The 16,252-nt window shown below is 44.3% G+C and overlaps 1 protein-coding gene across 10 annotated transcripts in view; it reads left to right on the plus strand.

Annotated features, from left to right (window-relative positions):
• The window catches only part of TRAF3 (TNF receptor associated factor 3), a 132,583-nt gene that overhangs the window by 17,877 nt on the left and 98,454 nt on the right, over positions 1-16,252 (plus strand). For 2 of the 10 annotated variants that reach the window (XM_042944355.1, XM_042944359.1), the window contains exon 1: positions 10,114-10,710. The exons of 6 other annotated variants lie outside the window; for them this stretch is intronic. The gene's annotated coding sequence lies outside the window, so the exon portion shown is untranslated. Of the gene's footprint in view, positions 1-10,113; positions 10,711-16,252 lie in introns of those variants that run through there. 2 more of the 10 variants (XM_042944358.1, XM_042944361.1) reach the window with 1 other exon arrangement.

A 16,252-nucleotide genomic window follows, 5' to 3' on the forward strand; every position in this document is an offset into this window, starting at 1 on the left:
TGGGCTGCAGAAGTCCGCTCCTGTGCACAGGGAAGGGAGATGCCAGAAACCAAGGGTATGGGACCACCACAGCACCTGGACTGAAGCTTGTGGCAGGAAGGGCGTGAAAGGTGGAATTTTACCACCCTGCCCTCAGGGAGCAGTCGCTCAGCTGGAGAGCGGAGACCCACCTAAGTAGTCATAAAATGAATTAGTGAATTGTGTGGAAGACTGAGAGTATGGTGGAAATCCGGGAAAGGGGAAGCTCTTGGCCGGCTGTGGGTAGGTGGGGGGGGGTGGGGGGGGTGGGGTGTAGTCCGGGAAGGCTTCTGGGAGGTGGATGTCGAGTCCCAGCATGAACGAGGTCTCTGGGCCTCGTGCAGGGCCCTGAGGATGGCAGGAAGGGGATTTCTCCATACCCCGCTGTGTCGGTAAGAGGAGATCTGACAATTTGCCGTCCTCCAGTAGATACAGTGCCGGCGGTGCCGCTGGTCTGCGGGGTTCCAATTGTAGTGTTTCCAGTGTTGTCCTCCCGCTCTTACCAGGCCCTTTGTGACCCTGGGGAACCGGCGTTCTACACTGCGAAGGGCCTGGTCTGCACTGGGGAACGGAGCGGTGAGTGGCAGCACGTTGCTGTCTCTACTGTTTCTCCCTGTAGGTAGAAAGGCTCAAAAAGTGGTGGTGAGGGGAGGGGTGGAAATGTTAAAAAGCACCTCCCTCAGGACCCCCTCCCCCAACCTACTGCTCTGTCATCTGTGCTGAAATGACCTAAATCTTTTTAATTCTCAAGAAATAAAAAATTGGGTCCTATGATTTCATTTCATGATTTGCATTTTTCTAGGGCTTGCTCCATGCAGGTTTTAACTCTGTGTATATATATATTTTTTCTAATGTTTTTAATTTATTTTTTAATTTATTAAATTTATTATAAATTTAATTAATTTATTAATTATTTTTGGTGGGGGAGGGGCAGAGAGAGGGACAGAGGATCTGAAGCGGACTCTGCGCTGACAGCAGCGAGCCCCCAGTGTGGGGCTTGAACTCATGAACCATGAGATCATGACCTGAACCAAAGTTGGACACTCAACTGACTGAGCCACCCAGGTGCCCTTATACGTGTATATTTTTTAAAGGTTTTTTTTTTTTTTTTATGCTTATTTATTTTGAGGGAGAGAGAGAAAGCGAGTGGGAAGGGGCAGAGGGGGTGGGGGAGAGAACCCCAGCAGGCTCCGTGCTGTCAATGCAGAGCCCAGTGCGGGGTTTGATCTCATATGCTGTGAGATCATGACCCGAGCCGAAATCGGGAGTCCGATGCTCAACTGACTGAGCCACCCAGGCACCCCGTATATATTTTTTAATGCAGGTTGTTGGGTAACTTTTTATGAGGCCATTCTACCAAGAAAGATATCAGGCATGCTGTTCTGATATTCTGATTTTCTTTCCAATTTAAACACTGATTCTATGGCAAAACCCAAAAGCATGTTTATTGGAAACTTGGTTTCTTTGAGTGGAGAGAAAAGCTAAATCAATTAACCAAGTGGGATAATAAAATTTTCAGGACACTAGTAGTACCAGAGTGGTAAAAACCTGAGTCTCCAGGAGTCATGAGAATTGTAGTGAAGGTTTCCAGAGACCAGCTTTGTATTCTGGAAGGTTAATGCCCAGTAGGAGGCCCGCATACACTGTAGGTAATGAGGTTCCCATTAGACCTCTCCTGTCAGTGTTCATGTCCAGAACTGCAAGTTTGGGAGAGAGGAGAGCCACACCAGAGGCCCACACAATTCCACGTGGTTTCGCTGATAGACTTGCAGTCCGCTGTGCCTTGTAGCTGCCTCCCTTGGCTGTGCCCTGCGCCCACCCCCGTCTTCTCCCTGTTTTACGGCATTAAGAGGCTTATATGACTGGAGACTTCCTTTGACACGGTACCTTTCTTGGGTGCTTTTAATGACTTAGAAAGGAAGAACAGGGCAACTAGTTCTTGTCCTTCCCTGCCCAGTAATGCCCCGAAGTCACAACTTTATTCTAGAAATTAAATTCTATCCTTTTTGGATTAATATAGCCTGATGTTTGAGATGTTATTATAGGGTAAATTAAGTGTTCTGGTTTCAGATAGCTTTTCTGTGTGGGAAAGGGCATGGCATGGTTTTAGTGTAGTATGTTGTAAGTCTCTAAGGCCCAGTAAGTTTTATTTAAAAATTCTAAAAAAGATTTATTATTTATTTTTGCTTTTTTTATTTTTTAAAGTTTATTTTACTTATTTTGAGAGAGAGAGAGAGACAGCATAAACAGGGGAGGAGCAGAGAGAGAGGGAGAGAGAATCCCAAGCAGGCTCCACACCCAGCGCAGAGCCTGATGTGGGGCTCGAACCCATGATCCTGAGCCAAAACCAAGAGTTGGACGCTTAACTGACTGAGCCACCCAGGCGCCCCTATTTTTTATTTCTTAAGTAATTTCTACACCTAACACGGGGCTTGAACTCACAATCCTGAGATCTAGAGTCACATGCTTTACAACTGAGCCAGCAAGGCGCCCCTTTATCTTAAGTTTTAATACAAATTTCACACTGTACTAGTAATATGTCTGATTTTTTTTTGAAATATAAACACACTTTGTCTCCCAAATTTTTGAGTATAGTTAATTCTCCAGAAGATGCGTTTTGTTTGTCCTTGGCTTCCCTAGGACCCCTGAGGGCTCCCTTGGCATTCTACCATGTGTCCCTGGAGCTGTCCATTCCCCAGCTTGAGGAGGGTGCAGATGATGGAAGGCACCAGCTTTAAATATCTGAATGCCAGTCCTGCTCTCTCTACTTGGTCAGGCTATTGGTTCTGTCTGAATTGCTTTCCCCATCTGCAAAATGAGGCAGAAAGCACCATGCACATCACGTGCTTGTTAGGAGTGAAATGGACAATAAAGCATTCTACGATGTTAACATAGAGAATCAAGATGTAGTAGAGTAAGAATGTTCAAGTCTTAGAATGTAGACCTAATATGCCCTTGCCTGTGGTAGGGACCACGGAGACTTTCTAGTTGAATTCCCTCTTTTTTTATATGAGAGGCTCGGAATGTTTGGCTGAATAACTGTCCCAAGCTGGATAATGGCAAAGCATGGACTATTCACCCAGAGTACAGACTTTTTCTTTATATGTTGTACTTTTCAAGATTTTCCCCAGGGAAGCTGCTTGGTCTGTATTCTGACTTGCGATAATTGAGACTTATTTGATCAGCACACATTTTTGAGAGCCTACTCAAGAGCTGTGCTAGCTGTCAAAGCTGAGTAGTCAAGTAAACTGCTGTCTGATCACCATCCTCGAGGAGCTTATGGAAGGTGGTGAGCCGGAAGAGCCACGGGGTAGGCCCTGTGCGGGTAGAACGGAGGTGCTGAGGGGGGGGTGGTGCCGTGTCACTTGGACTGCGGGCTTAGGAGGTGTTTCCCAGGGAGGACGACCATCAGCAAGCCCGCAGAAGAGAAAGGGAGGCAGTGGCTGGCAGAGTTGCGTGTCAGAGTCTGAAGGCGCTCCCTGTGGCTGTGTCGGGGAGAGTGATCGAGAACAGGGCACTGGCTGCCTTTGGGTGCCACCTCTGTGCCAGCCTAACTTGGAGTAAGAGTTATTCCCATTTTACAGATGAGAACAGTGAAGAGCGATAGGCCTGTTGGACTCCAGAGTTCCTGTTTTCATTACTGTGCCGCGTGGTCAGTTTAAGCTGAGTTACAGTCCTGTTTTGGATTTTGTTCACATTCTAGACTTTTTAGTTTTGCTTTCAGATTCTAACGTTTTAGTTTTGCTGGTAAATAGTACTTTTTAAATAAATTATGTATTTTTCCAGCATATGTTTTTCCTGTAGCCTTTCCTTCTAACATCTGTTTTGCCTTCATTGACTCCTTTTTCTAGCTGGTATTCCCTCCATTTCTTCTTTCTGTTTTGAGTTATTTTCTTATAGCAGCAACATTACATTCAGTATCCTTTAACAAATTCAGTTAAGATGTTCTTTACCCCTGTGGTTCAGATGTTGCTTACATCTTGCTGAGTAGCAGTCCCAAACCTGATTTACTAATGTGTTTTCTTTCCCCTTTCCCTCTCTTAATTTGCATTTAAACGGGTAGTCAAGTAATAATGATAGTGTTTAGTCATTATGTTTTTATAAGGTTTTACAAGCATTAGCTTGTTAGTGGTGAACAAGTCCCCGGTGCCTGGTCACTCTGTAGAGAGCATAACGCTTGCAGTCCAGCACAGTCAAATTTCTACCCATTCATCTGGAATTTAATTATGACTACGGATTACTTATGGGAATAGAAGTTAAAGGCAAAGAAGCCTTCTCCACAATTAGCGAGGAAATGATGTTGTTGACTCTTTTGGAGAAGATTTTAAGTGGCTCTTCTGCTAGAACCACTGTAAAGTTTTGAACACAGAACTGGGAAGGGTCAGTGATGGCTGGGTTGAGGGGGGGAGGCTTGTTTCATGGACATCTGTCTGTACCTGCTCCAGGAAGGGTTGTGAATACTGGCACACATCTAGGCCCCAAGGCCACAAGGTCAGGTTCCTGGAGTGATACAGGGTAGATTCCTTAGTTCTTAACATGAGTTAGACTTCTTGGGTGCATGCCATGGTATTGGATAGCAAGGGCCTTATGTTCCTGGAGCCTATTCTGCCTTCTTCAGGTTGAGGAATGTTCTGGTGCATCTTGGATGTGTCTCTAGTGTTGAGATGACAAGCTTCTCAAGGACAGGGTCACTTCATCATATTTTCGGTGTGGCCTAAGATGCACTCAGTAACAATGAGACATTTATGTGTGGGAGGAGTATGGGTCTGAAATCAGGCCTGATTTGAATTCTGGTCCTTCGTTTAGCTTACTTATCCTTTGTGAACCTTAATTTTTCTCAGCCATGGAAAGGTAATTGTGAGGAATAGAAGTGAGAATGTGAGTGAATGTGAGAACCCAGCATATCGTAAGTGCTAATTCCTTTCCCTCTTTCCTCTCCTGAGTGATTTCCTAAAGGGAAAACCTGCCTTGTTAGCAAGGGGAATGACAGGCTGTCTTGGGAGTGTGGCTTGGCCCTGGGAGACTACCCTGCAGGTAAGTGTAGAAGCAGCGTGTTACTGGACCATAAAGAAATTACTCATAATAAAGAGTAAAATGATTTGTAGAAAAGGAATTTTTTGCCTGTGATGATTTTTGATAAATTAAAATTTATGTTTTAATTTCAGTAGATTATTTTTTCTGTTATTTAGCAGAATAATGTTCTTCAGTTCGTTCTCATCTCTGTTCAAATGTCACTTCTTTCAGGAGGTCTTCCCTGAACACCCTAATTAAAATAGTCCACACTCACTCTCTAGTCTCTTACCTTGCTTTCTAAATTTGTAACAGAAAAGTTTTGTTCATCATCTTAACCCGTGTACTAGGAGAGCGCCTGGAGTGTGGTAGGTACTCAGGTATTTGTATGGATGAATCAGTACACTGTAGCCTAACCACGTTTTCTTTTATTGAGGCAAAATTCACATTAACATACAATTAACTGTTTTAGAGTGTACATTTCAGTGGTATTTAGCATATTCACAATGTTGTGCAACCACCAGCTCTCTCTAATTTCAAACCTTTTTCATCATCCCATAAAAAAACCTTATGCATTAAGTGATCATTCCTTACTCTGTCTTCCTCCCAACCCCTGGTAACCTCTCATCTGCTTCCTGTCTCTATGGATTTGCCTGTTCTAGCCATTTCATATAAAAGGAGTCATACAACAGGTGACCTTTAATGTCTAGCTTCTTTCACTTGGTTTTTGAGGTATATCTAAATTACAGCATGTATAAGTGTTTTGTTCCTTTTTATGGCTGAATAATATTCCATCCTGTGTATATATCACAAGTTATTTATCCATTCATCCACCAATGGACATTTGGATTGTTTTCCTCTTTTGGCTATGATGAATAATTTGTGTAAGTTTCTGTGTAGACATGTGTTTTCATTTCTCTTGGGTGAAATACCTAGGAATAGAATTGCTAGGTCATATGGTAATAATTCTGTGTTTAACTTATTCCCACCACAGACGTCCTAGGGTTCCAATTTCTGTACATCATTGCAACATTTATCTATCTAAGCTAGTCTAGTGGATATAAAGTAGTATCTTCAGTGTAGTTTTGTATTTCCTTAATGGCCAGTGATACTGAACATCTTTTAATTTATATCTTTTTTGGAGTGATGTGCACTTAAGCCCTTTGCTCATGTTTTAATTGGGTTATCTTTTTGTTGTTGAATTGTAAGAGTTGTATATATGTATGTATATATATATATATATGCACACACACACGTGTATGTGTGCATATATATATATATATACACATACACACATACGTACACATGTGTACACATGTGTATGTATATATATATATATATATATATGTACACATACACGCACATACATATATACTTAATCTGTTTCAATTTTGAGAGAGAGTGTGTGTGAGTGAGTGAGTGAGTGGGGGAGGGGCGGGGTGAGAGAGAATCCCAGGCAGGCGCTGCACCGTTAGCACAGAGCTGGACATGGGGCTTGATCTCACAGATCACAAGATCATGACCTGAGTGGAGATCAAGAGCCGGATGCTCAACCAACTGAGCCACACAGGTGCCCTAGGAGTTCTTTATGTATTTTGAATATTAAACCCTTAGTAAATATATGGTTGACAAATATTTCCTCCCATTCTGTAGGTCTTTTTTTCAGATTCTTAATAAGGTCCTTTGGTGCACAAAAATTCTTACTTTTGTTAATTCCAGTTGATCCATTTCTTTTCTTTCTGTTGCTTGTGCTTTTGGTATCAAATATGAGAATCCATTGACAAATCTGAGGTCATGAGGATTTACCCCTATGTTATATAGTTTTGACTCTTACATTTAGGTCTTTAATCCATCCATTTTGAGTTAATATTTGTATATGAAGTGAAGTGGGAGTCCCACTTCATTCTTTTGTATGTGGTTATACACTTGTCTCAGCACCATTTGTTGAAGAGACTGTTCTTTCCTCATTAGATGGTCTTGGTACCTTTGTTGGAAATCAGCTGGCCATAGATGTTTGAATCTATTTTTCAACTCTCAGTTCTGTTTTATCAGTCTGTCTTTCCTTTTGCCAGTGGCACACTGTTCTGATTACTGTAGCTTTGTAGAAAGTTTTGAAGTAGTAAGAGAAGTATGAGTCTTTCAATTTTATTTTTCTTTTTCATTATTGCTTTAGCTACTTGAGACCCCTTGCAGCTTCATGTTAATTTGAGAATCAGTTTTTCTCTCGCTGCAAAAAGAGGTCGTTGGAATTTTGATAGGGATTGCATTGAATCTGTTTTGGGGAGTTGCCATTGTAACGCTGCTAAGTGTTCGAATCCATGACTGTGGGTGTCTTTCTACTTATTTACATCTTTAATCTCTTTTAGCAAGATTTTGTAGTGTCAATGTATAAATCTACCTCCTTGGTTAAATTTATTCCCAGGCATTTTGTTCTTTTGGATGTTATTGTACACAGAATTGTTTCCTTAATTTTCTTTAAGATTTTTCATTGCTAGTGTATAAAAACACAATTGATTTTCGTGTGGTGACCATATACCCAGACTTTGCTGAATTTGGTTATTATTTTTCTAGTAGTTTTGGGGATTTTTTAAAAGTGTTTTTAATGTTTATTTATTGTGAGAGAGAGAGAATGAGCAAGCAGGGGAGGGACAGAGAGAGAGAGAGAGACAGACAGACAGAGACAGTGAATCCCAAGCAGGCTGTGTGCTGTCAGTGCAGAGCCTGATGCGGGGCTGGAACCCAAGAACTGTGAGATCATGACCTGAGCCAAAACCAGGAGTCGGACACTTAACCAAGCCACTCAGGTGCCCCAGGGGGGTTTTCTATGTATGTAGATTTTCTATATATAGAATCATGTTATGTACAAATATCGTTTATCTTTTTCTTTCCTTTTATCCTTTTATTTCCTTTTTCTTGCCTAATTGCTCTGGCTAGCACTTTTACTAGAGTGTTGAATAGCAGTAGTGAAAGCAGACATCCTTATCTTGTTCCTGGTATTAGGGGAAAGTTTACATACAATCTTTCACCATCGATTATGAAGTTAGGTGTGGGTTTTATTTTGTTTTTGTTTTAAAGAAATGCCCTTTTCATTTTAAGGACGTTCTCTTCAATTCATAGTTGGCTGAGCATTTCATCATGAAAGGATGCTGAATTTTGTCAGATGCTTTCTATGTTTCTATTGGTAGGATCATGTGGGTTTTTTCCCTCTTTATTCTGAGTGTGGTGTTTTCCATTAATAGATTTCTGCATGTTGAACTACCTTTGCTTTCCTGGGATAAATCTCACTTTGTCCCAGTGTATAATCATCTTAATGTCTTGTTATATGTGATTTGCTCCTATTTTGTTGAGGTTTTTACATCTATATTCATAAGGGATATGGGTTTTTAGTTTTTTTGTGGTATCTTTGTCTGGCTTTTGTATCAGGTTACCAACTGCATTTTGACTGGACTTAGGCTTCTTCAGAATTTTGAAACCTGTCCTCTCTTCCATGTATAGAAAAATTTAGGAGAGTTTTCAGGCAGACAGGATGACGATGATCATGCCACATACCTCCACAATACAAGGCTGCCCGTCATAGCTTATCACTGGGAAAATCCTGGCTGATACTACCACCATAACTCTGTTTCTACCAATGGAGAATGAACACTATTCCTGATGCCAGGACAAGAGAGAGATGTGCCTGTCGCTTTGTGAAAAAGCCACAGATTGTTCTGGATAATGATAGTTGAATAACAAACTGCCCTAAGTATTAGTGACCTAAACCAGCAGTAATCTGTTATTAGATCTTATGGTTCTGTGGGTTGATCAGGCAGGGTTCAGCTGGGTGATTCTTCTGCTCTGTGTGGCATTAGCCAAGGTCACTCACTGGTGTTTATCTGGCGTCTGGTGTGGAGGTCCAGCATGGCTATGCTCCCATGACTGGATGGTTGGAAGGCCTAGCTTTTAGTGGTTCTTCCTTTCCATGTACTGTCAGGGCCTCTGCAGATGGCCTCTCTGCTAGGGTGGTCGGATTTCTTACATGACAGCCTAGGATTCCTACAATGAGTTTTTTAGGAGAGGAAGCAGAGGCTGACAGATTAGTGTTAGTGTTATTCCTACTATGTTCTATTGATCGAAGAACCTGCGAGGTACTCCCAGGTTTAGGGAGAGGAGACACATTGCTTATCTCTTGTTGAAAGGAGTGTCTGTTTGTGGCCATCTTTAACCCACTGCACATGTTGTGGTTTGATTCCAGTGCTATCAACAGTGTATGTTGTATATGCTTCATAAGACAGGCTTTTGCGGGCTAAAATGGAAACCCCAACTGCTGTGTTACCTGTTTTCTGTGAGAAAATGCATTCTGTCTTCTGAACTAAGAATTCATGAATAAAATTTTGAAATACACCCATTCATAAAATGGTAATTCATAAAATGTAGTAAAATATATGTTTGGAGCACCTGGGTGGCTCAGTTGGTTAAGTGTCCAACTCGTGACTTCAGCTCGGGTCATGATCTCATGGTTCGTGGGTTTGAGCCCCACGTTGGGCTCTAAGTTGATAGCGTGGAGCCTGCTTGGAATTCTTTCTCTCCCTCTTTCTCTTTGTCCCTCACACTCACACTCACCCTCTCTCAAATAAATTAAAAAATAACCACACACACAAACATTTAAAAAGTATGTTTTATTTATTTAATCAGCAGAAATCCTTGATCATCTGTCAGTTTTTCAAGTACAACCTTGGGTCTATATATTTTCCCTTCCTATTCATTCGTCTTAAAAATTACTTGAAAATTCACTTTCATTTTAAAGAGTATTATGGAGTTTAAGCTTCTATCTCGGTTCTTTTTTTTTTAAATTTTTTAACGTTTATTTAGTTTTGAGAGACAGAGAGAGATAGAGCATAAGTGGGGGAGGGGCAGAGAGCGAGGGAGAGACAGAATCTGAAGCAGCTCCAGGCTCTGAGCTGTCAGCACAGAGCCCGACACGGGGCTCGAACTCACGAACCGCGAGATCATGACCTGAGCCAAAATCAGATGCTCAACTGACTGACCCACCCAGGTGCCCCGTCTCTCTCTCTCTGTTCTTAAAAAAAGCTTCATTGAGAAAATATTGGTAAGCCTACATATCCGAAATTTCCTGTTGTTCACCCTAGATCATTCTAGTAAAACCCCTAGAGACTTATTAGAATTAAGTTACGGCTGTTTATGTAGAAAAGTGTGGGATAATTTGACAGCATGTGAGGAGGTGTGTATGCGTTAGTTGTAACATGGAAATCTCATTTTCTGTAAACTGTGCTTTCTCAGCCTTTCTCAGCTGATTGTTGCAACACTATTTGAGCAAGCAAGTGTGATGAGGTCATAGAAGAGTGAGAGTGAATTTAAATAATGAAACAAGAAATCTGCCTCTGTATGGGGGCTGATGAGGGTGGAGAGGGAGGAGCTGTGCGAGTTGTGTCGTGTTCCCCCACGCGCCCTCTGCCTGCACCCGCACCCGCACCGGAGCTCCCAGAGCCCCCAGAGCCCCGCCTGCTACAGGGTTGTGATTCCAGTACCCCTGGCCAGGAGGCTGGCTTCTGGGTGAGCTTCCCAAGCTTACTGCGCCTTTGTTCCTCAACACCCGTCACTGCTGGGCATCTGACCTCCTGTCCAAAGTAGGCATGAATGAAGGGAGTCAGCGTCTTTATGGGTGATACACAGAAGTGACAGGTGCGTGAAATTTCAGGGAGTCCTGGGAGTTCCTGAGTCCCCTTCTGTCATGCCTGAGGTCAAGAGCCTGTGGTCTAGATGGTCTGAGCACTTTTACGGCGGTCAAATTTTTTTTTTATTTATTTTTTAAAAATTTATATCCAAATTAATTAGCATATAGTACAACAATGATTTCAGGAGTAGCTTCCTTCCTGCCCCTTACCCATTTAGCCCATCCCCCCTCCCACAACCCCTCCAGTAACCCTCTGTTTGCTCTCCATATTTAAGAGTCTCTTATGTTTTGTCTCCCTCCCTACAGCAGTCAAGTTTTACACACACACACACACACAAACGCACGGGCACGCCCATTCCTCATTCTGTTCTTTTTATGAACTCTGTAAGTGTGCTGACTTCTGGCATATCATCAAGGAAAGAATGATTACTCTCTGCAAATCTTGGGGGTTGCTGCTTTACCTTTTTCATTCACCATTACCTCCAAGATTCTCTACACCATCTGTGGTGACTGTGGCCTGGGGGTGACCAGCATAGGGGCTGAAGAAGGGTAATGAAACTAGAGGACTGGGGAGGGTGGAAACCGAGACAGGGAGGATGGGGACAGGACAGCGGCATTTCACACAGTTGTTCATGTTGTCTGGCTCCCCTGTCCTGGTTCATGTAAACGAGGCATTTCTTTGTGTTAAGGTGAATTAAGATAGTTACCCTCGCTTTTTGTCTTACGGTTCTTGGGAACTGCATCAGGTTTTAGTCACTTATATATTTCACCTGAAACAGTTGTCTGTGAGGCCTCTTCATAGAGGTCCCAATTCTGCATATAGTAAAAGTCTCTTAAAACTTTGACATTCTGTTCTTCTAAGTGTAACACTACAAATGTGAAAGTTTCTAAATTACATAGAATGGGAGAAGGCAGGAAGAGTACTTGTTGGCAGCCAGGGGCTGGAAAGTTTGGGTAGAGCTGGTGGCCTCCCTGCGGTGGAGGGAAGAGATTTACGTAGGAGTCGGGGGCCTGCAGGCTAGGCCCCACCGGCCTTTGAGACCCTGAGCAAGTTCAACCTTTGAAACCCGTATCTCCTTTCATGGCAGATAGGGATAATGGTGTCATGGCTGTTGTGAAGGTAAAATAATCAGCTTTAAAAAATTCACCAGAAACACAAAAGATGGTATTTAAGGTTAAAGGAACTTGCAGTTTTCAACCTGGAAAAGAGAAGGTGGAGGATATGTCCATCAGACATTGACTGTTTCAGCGTGTATTTAGGTGGTCGGTATTTTTCTGCACGTTTTTGTTAAGTATATGTATAAGGAAAAGCAACGTATAAATGAACACTGACCAAAGTCAGCTTAGTGCCGCAAACTTTTATAGAGATTTCATGGATGCCAGTCATGCTAGGTAGATATGCGTGCATGATACTAAGTGAGACGTTCTCTGTGTTCTCAAAAAATTCAGACTGTGCGTTTCAATCTAGAACATTATACTTTATGAAAGAGGCATGTATTAACCAGCTCAGGCTGTCATAACAAAGTACCACAGGCTGGTACAAAGGAATTTATCTCTCAGAGTTCTGGAGGCTCAAAGCCCAAGATGAGGTGCAGGCCAGTTCAGTTTCCGGTGAGGGCTCTCTTCTGGCTTGCAGATGGTTGCCATTTGACTGTGTCCTCACATGGAGGGGAGAGAGTGACAGGAAGCATGCTCTCTTCTGTCTCTTCTGGTGTTTATTTATTTCTATTTGAGAGAGAGAGAGAGCATGGGAGGGGTAGAGAGAGGGAGACCCAGAATCGGAAGCAGGCTCCAGGCTCTGAGCTGTCAGCACAGAGCCCGATGAGGGGTTTGACCTCCATAACCGCGGGATCATGACCTGAGCCGAAGTCGGATGCTTAACCAACTGAGCCACTCAGACGCCCCTCTACTGTCTCTTCTTATTAGAGCCGGTAATTACCTCCCATAGGCCCATCTCCAGATGCCACCATAGTAGGGGTTAGAGTTCTGCCATATGAATTTTGAGGGGGCATAATTCAGACCATATGTAGTATTCTGCCCCCCACCCCTCAAATTCATGTCCTTCTAACATGCAGAATATATGCATTCCATCTCAACAGCCCAAAAGTCTGTTAGTCCCAGTTGTAACCTCTAAAGTCCAAAGTTTTACCTAGATGTCATCTAAATCAAATGTGGGTGAGACTCGAGGTATGATTCACCTTGAGACAAAATTCCTGTTCAGCTGTGAACCTGTGAAACCACTTCCAAAGTACAATGGTGGGGGCAGGCACAGGATAGCTGTTCCTGCTCCAAAAGCGAGAACTAGGAAAGAAGGACCGGATGGCAGGTCCAAAGCACTTCCACAACTTAGCAAGGCAAATTCCCTTAGATCTTAAGGCTTGAGAATAATCCTCTTTGGGTTTGATTCCCTGCTTTCTGGATCCTTGGCAGTGAAGGTCGGCCCCTTCTCGGTTTGGGGCTGTGGTCCCAAGGCTCTAGGCAACTACTCTCTGGTCTATTGAAATCTAGGTGGTGGCAGTCCCGAGGATCCCTGTATGGCCTGCAAAGCAATAGAACCCAAACCGGGGGGTGGGGGAGGTGCGTGTATGTGCAGGTTACAGGATGAGTAAGTCGGCAAGCTAATGCTCCAGTTGGAATAGGACTCTTGTTCAGTTTTCATGAGGGATTTTACCAAACTAGCCTCTCCAGAGAACTGACGGGGTGTTGCTGGCTGGAACACATTCGTGTCGTACCAGAAATGGCCCTATAGTGGCAGTGGAAGATGGTGGCTGACTTAGAATTTTGGAAGCAGAATTTGAGTTCAGGTGGCATTAGGGGGCACATTTGCATTGTGGAAGGCCTGTTCCTGGTCCTCCTTTTTTTTTTTTTTAATGTTTATTCATTTTTGAGAGGGAGAGGCACAGTGCGAGTGGGGGGAGGGACAGAGAGAGAGGGAGACACAGAATCGGAAGCAGGCTCCAGGCTCTGAGCTGTCGGCACAGAGCCCCGTGTGAAGCTTGAACTCACGAACCATGAGATCATGACCTGAGCCGAAGTCAGACACTTAACTGACTGAGCCACCCAGGCGCCCCTGTTCCTGGTCCTTCTTGATGGGTGTGTTCAGTGGAGGCCGGCGGACATCTGTGGGAGGAGCAGGCTGCTTGACCTCTAATGTCCCTTTCGATCTGAGGATTCAGTGAGCATAACTTAAAATCCACAGCTTGATGGATGTGTGCAGATTCCACTCAGCTCATCAGTTCATACCGTCGTGTAGCCGTGGCACAAAAGTTAGAACTTCTTTTCACATAGTCTTCTAGTAAGTATTTGTTTCTGTCAGCTGGCAGGCAGTGGCACCTCCTTGTTTCGCACTGGTGCGTGGCCGTCCAGTAGGACTTGGCCTTTGGTGTGGTGAGTCTCGGGTTTCGGTGGTCTCGTGGGGAAGGGGGATGCCCACAGAGCCAGAGATGGCTGGGATACTCCATCCCTAAGGCATTTAGTCACAGTTCCTGGTCACTGGGGGAAGCCTCCCAGACCCCCTGGCGGAGCACGGGGACTGCGCTGCAGCTCCTGACGGGGCTTGCGGGGCTGCCTTCTCCCGAGTCTTGCTTTAGCGTTGATTTCTTTTCTCTTAATGCTTTCATGTCAGCGGTTCTGAATCCCGGCTGCACATTACAATTATTAGAGAGAAGCACAGAGGCTGGAGACCCAACTTCAGATGATTTCAGCCCGTTAAGACCCCAGAAATCAGATTTAATGGTTATCTTTGTAGAGTCCCGAGGGGATGCTGACACCCAGTGTCAGCCAGGGCTGAGAGCCTGGGGTTTAGTGGAAGCAGCTCACTTCTTCCACAGAGGACGACTCCATCAGCGGCACCTTTGCACGTGCCTCGGAAATGCAGGGTCACAGGCCCTCCCTCAGGCCTGCTGCTTCCCAGTCTGCACCCTAGTAGACTTTTCAGGGTTTCGGGATGGGCTTGCTCACGTGCGTGAAGCCCCATGCAGGCTTCGGGCCAGAGAAGCAAGGTTCCAAAGCCTGCCTCTCCTCGGCTTGCGTGAACTTGAGCAAGTTTCTTGACCTTCCTGAGCCTCGGGTCCCTGCACATGAAATGAGGACAGTAATGCGGGCACCCAGCTCCCAGCCGCGACTGGGAAGCCCCAGAGGGCGCCTCTGAAATGGAGTGGTCTCGTCATACATTCGGTGCCAAAACCTGAGCCACACTGATGTGATGCTACGCGTACTCTCTGCCCCACTTAGTGTGAATATTCCTGCATTTCACTGCAGACTCTTGATGGATGTGTTTTCTTATGGGTGCTGTTCCCGACTTCACTGGGAGCATGAGTAGTACGTGATATACATACACCGCATTTCCTTCCTAAAACCCTCAAAACTCTACATTCTGAACACATCTGGCTTTGGTTTTGGATTAAGAGATTATGGAGCTGAGGAGATTCAGCCGATAGGTAGTTCTAGGGAGTCAGCGTATACCATATTAACAGGTCAGGGTGTATGTAAAACTCCTGGCAGTTAGCAGACATCCAGCAAATGCAGCTATTAATTCCCTTGTAATGCCTCCATTTGTGTGTTTATACTCCCCATCTGGTTCCTTTGTTTTCCCAGCACCTTTATATTTGGCATACCAGACTTTATTCTTCCAATAATCCAGTATTTTCCATAAATCATAAGTAAATTGAATCTGCAGGTAAGTATCCATCATCCACCCTGTGCATGTATCTGGGCTGGACGTCACGGTAGTGGCAGTGTGCATATGTCATGGTCCCTGCTGACCGAGAGCTTAGAAATTAGTCCTAGAAAGAGAAAATGTGGAAGGTTTTTTAAAAGAACCATTTAATAACATTTCAAGCCAAGAGGCCTGGCCTGACCATCCTGGCAAGCTTTTATAGAGATGGTGGGATTCTGGCTTTTTTGTTTTTTAAGTCTATTTATTTATTTTGAGAAAGGCAGAGGGAAGGAGGGAGAGAGAATCCCAAGCAGGCTCTGAGCTGTCAGCACAGAGCCCGGCGTGGGGCTCGAACCCACAAACTGAGATCATGACCTGAGCCAAGATCAAGAGTTGGGAGGCCAACCCACTGAGCCACCCAGGTGCTCCGAGGACGTGGGGTTCTTGTGGGTATGAAGGACCTTTATGCTGATAATGTTAGGCTCCTGCAGGGCGCTTGAGTGACTCCGTCGTGAGCGCCAGACTCTTGATTTCCACTCAGGTTCCAGGGGCATGGGATTGAACCCACATTGGGCTCTGTTTTGAGCGTGGAGCCTGCTTGAGATTCTCTCTCCCTCTGCCTCTGCCCCCTGCTTGATCTCTCTAAAATAAAGATAAAAAATTTAGATGATGGGCTCTTGGAATGTTAGTGCTCAACTTTTCACCCTCCAGTGCAGCCTGGTGCGGGGAGAGGGTGGTCCTGGGGGCAGTGTGGTGTGGTAGTTAAGGGTATGGACCCTGTAGCTCGGGCTCTCTCACAGCATTGTGGTTCTGGTCAGTCTCTGGTCTCTCTCAACCTCTCTGTTGACGTTTCTAAGTGTCTGACGACTGCTGTGTGTGCCACAGAAACATGC

The sequence above is a fragment of the Panthera leo genome, chromosome B3 (assembly GCF_018350215.1).
Source record: "Panthera leo isolate Ple1 chromosome B3, P.leo_Ple1_pat1.1, whole genome shotgun sequence".
In the NCBI taxonomy this organism is placed as follows: domain Eukaryota; kingdom Metazoa; phylum Chordata; class Mammalia; order Carnivora; family Felidae; genus Panthera; species Panthera leo.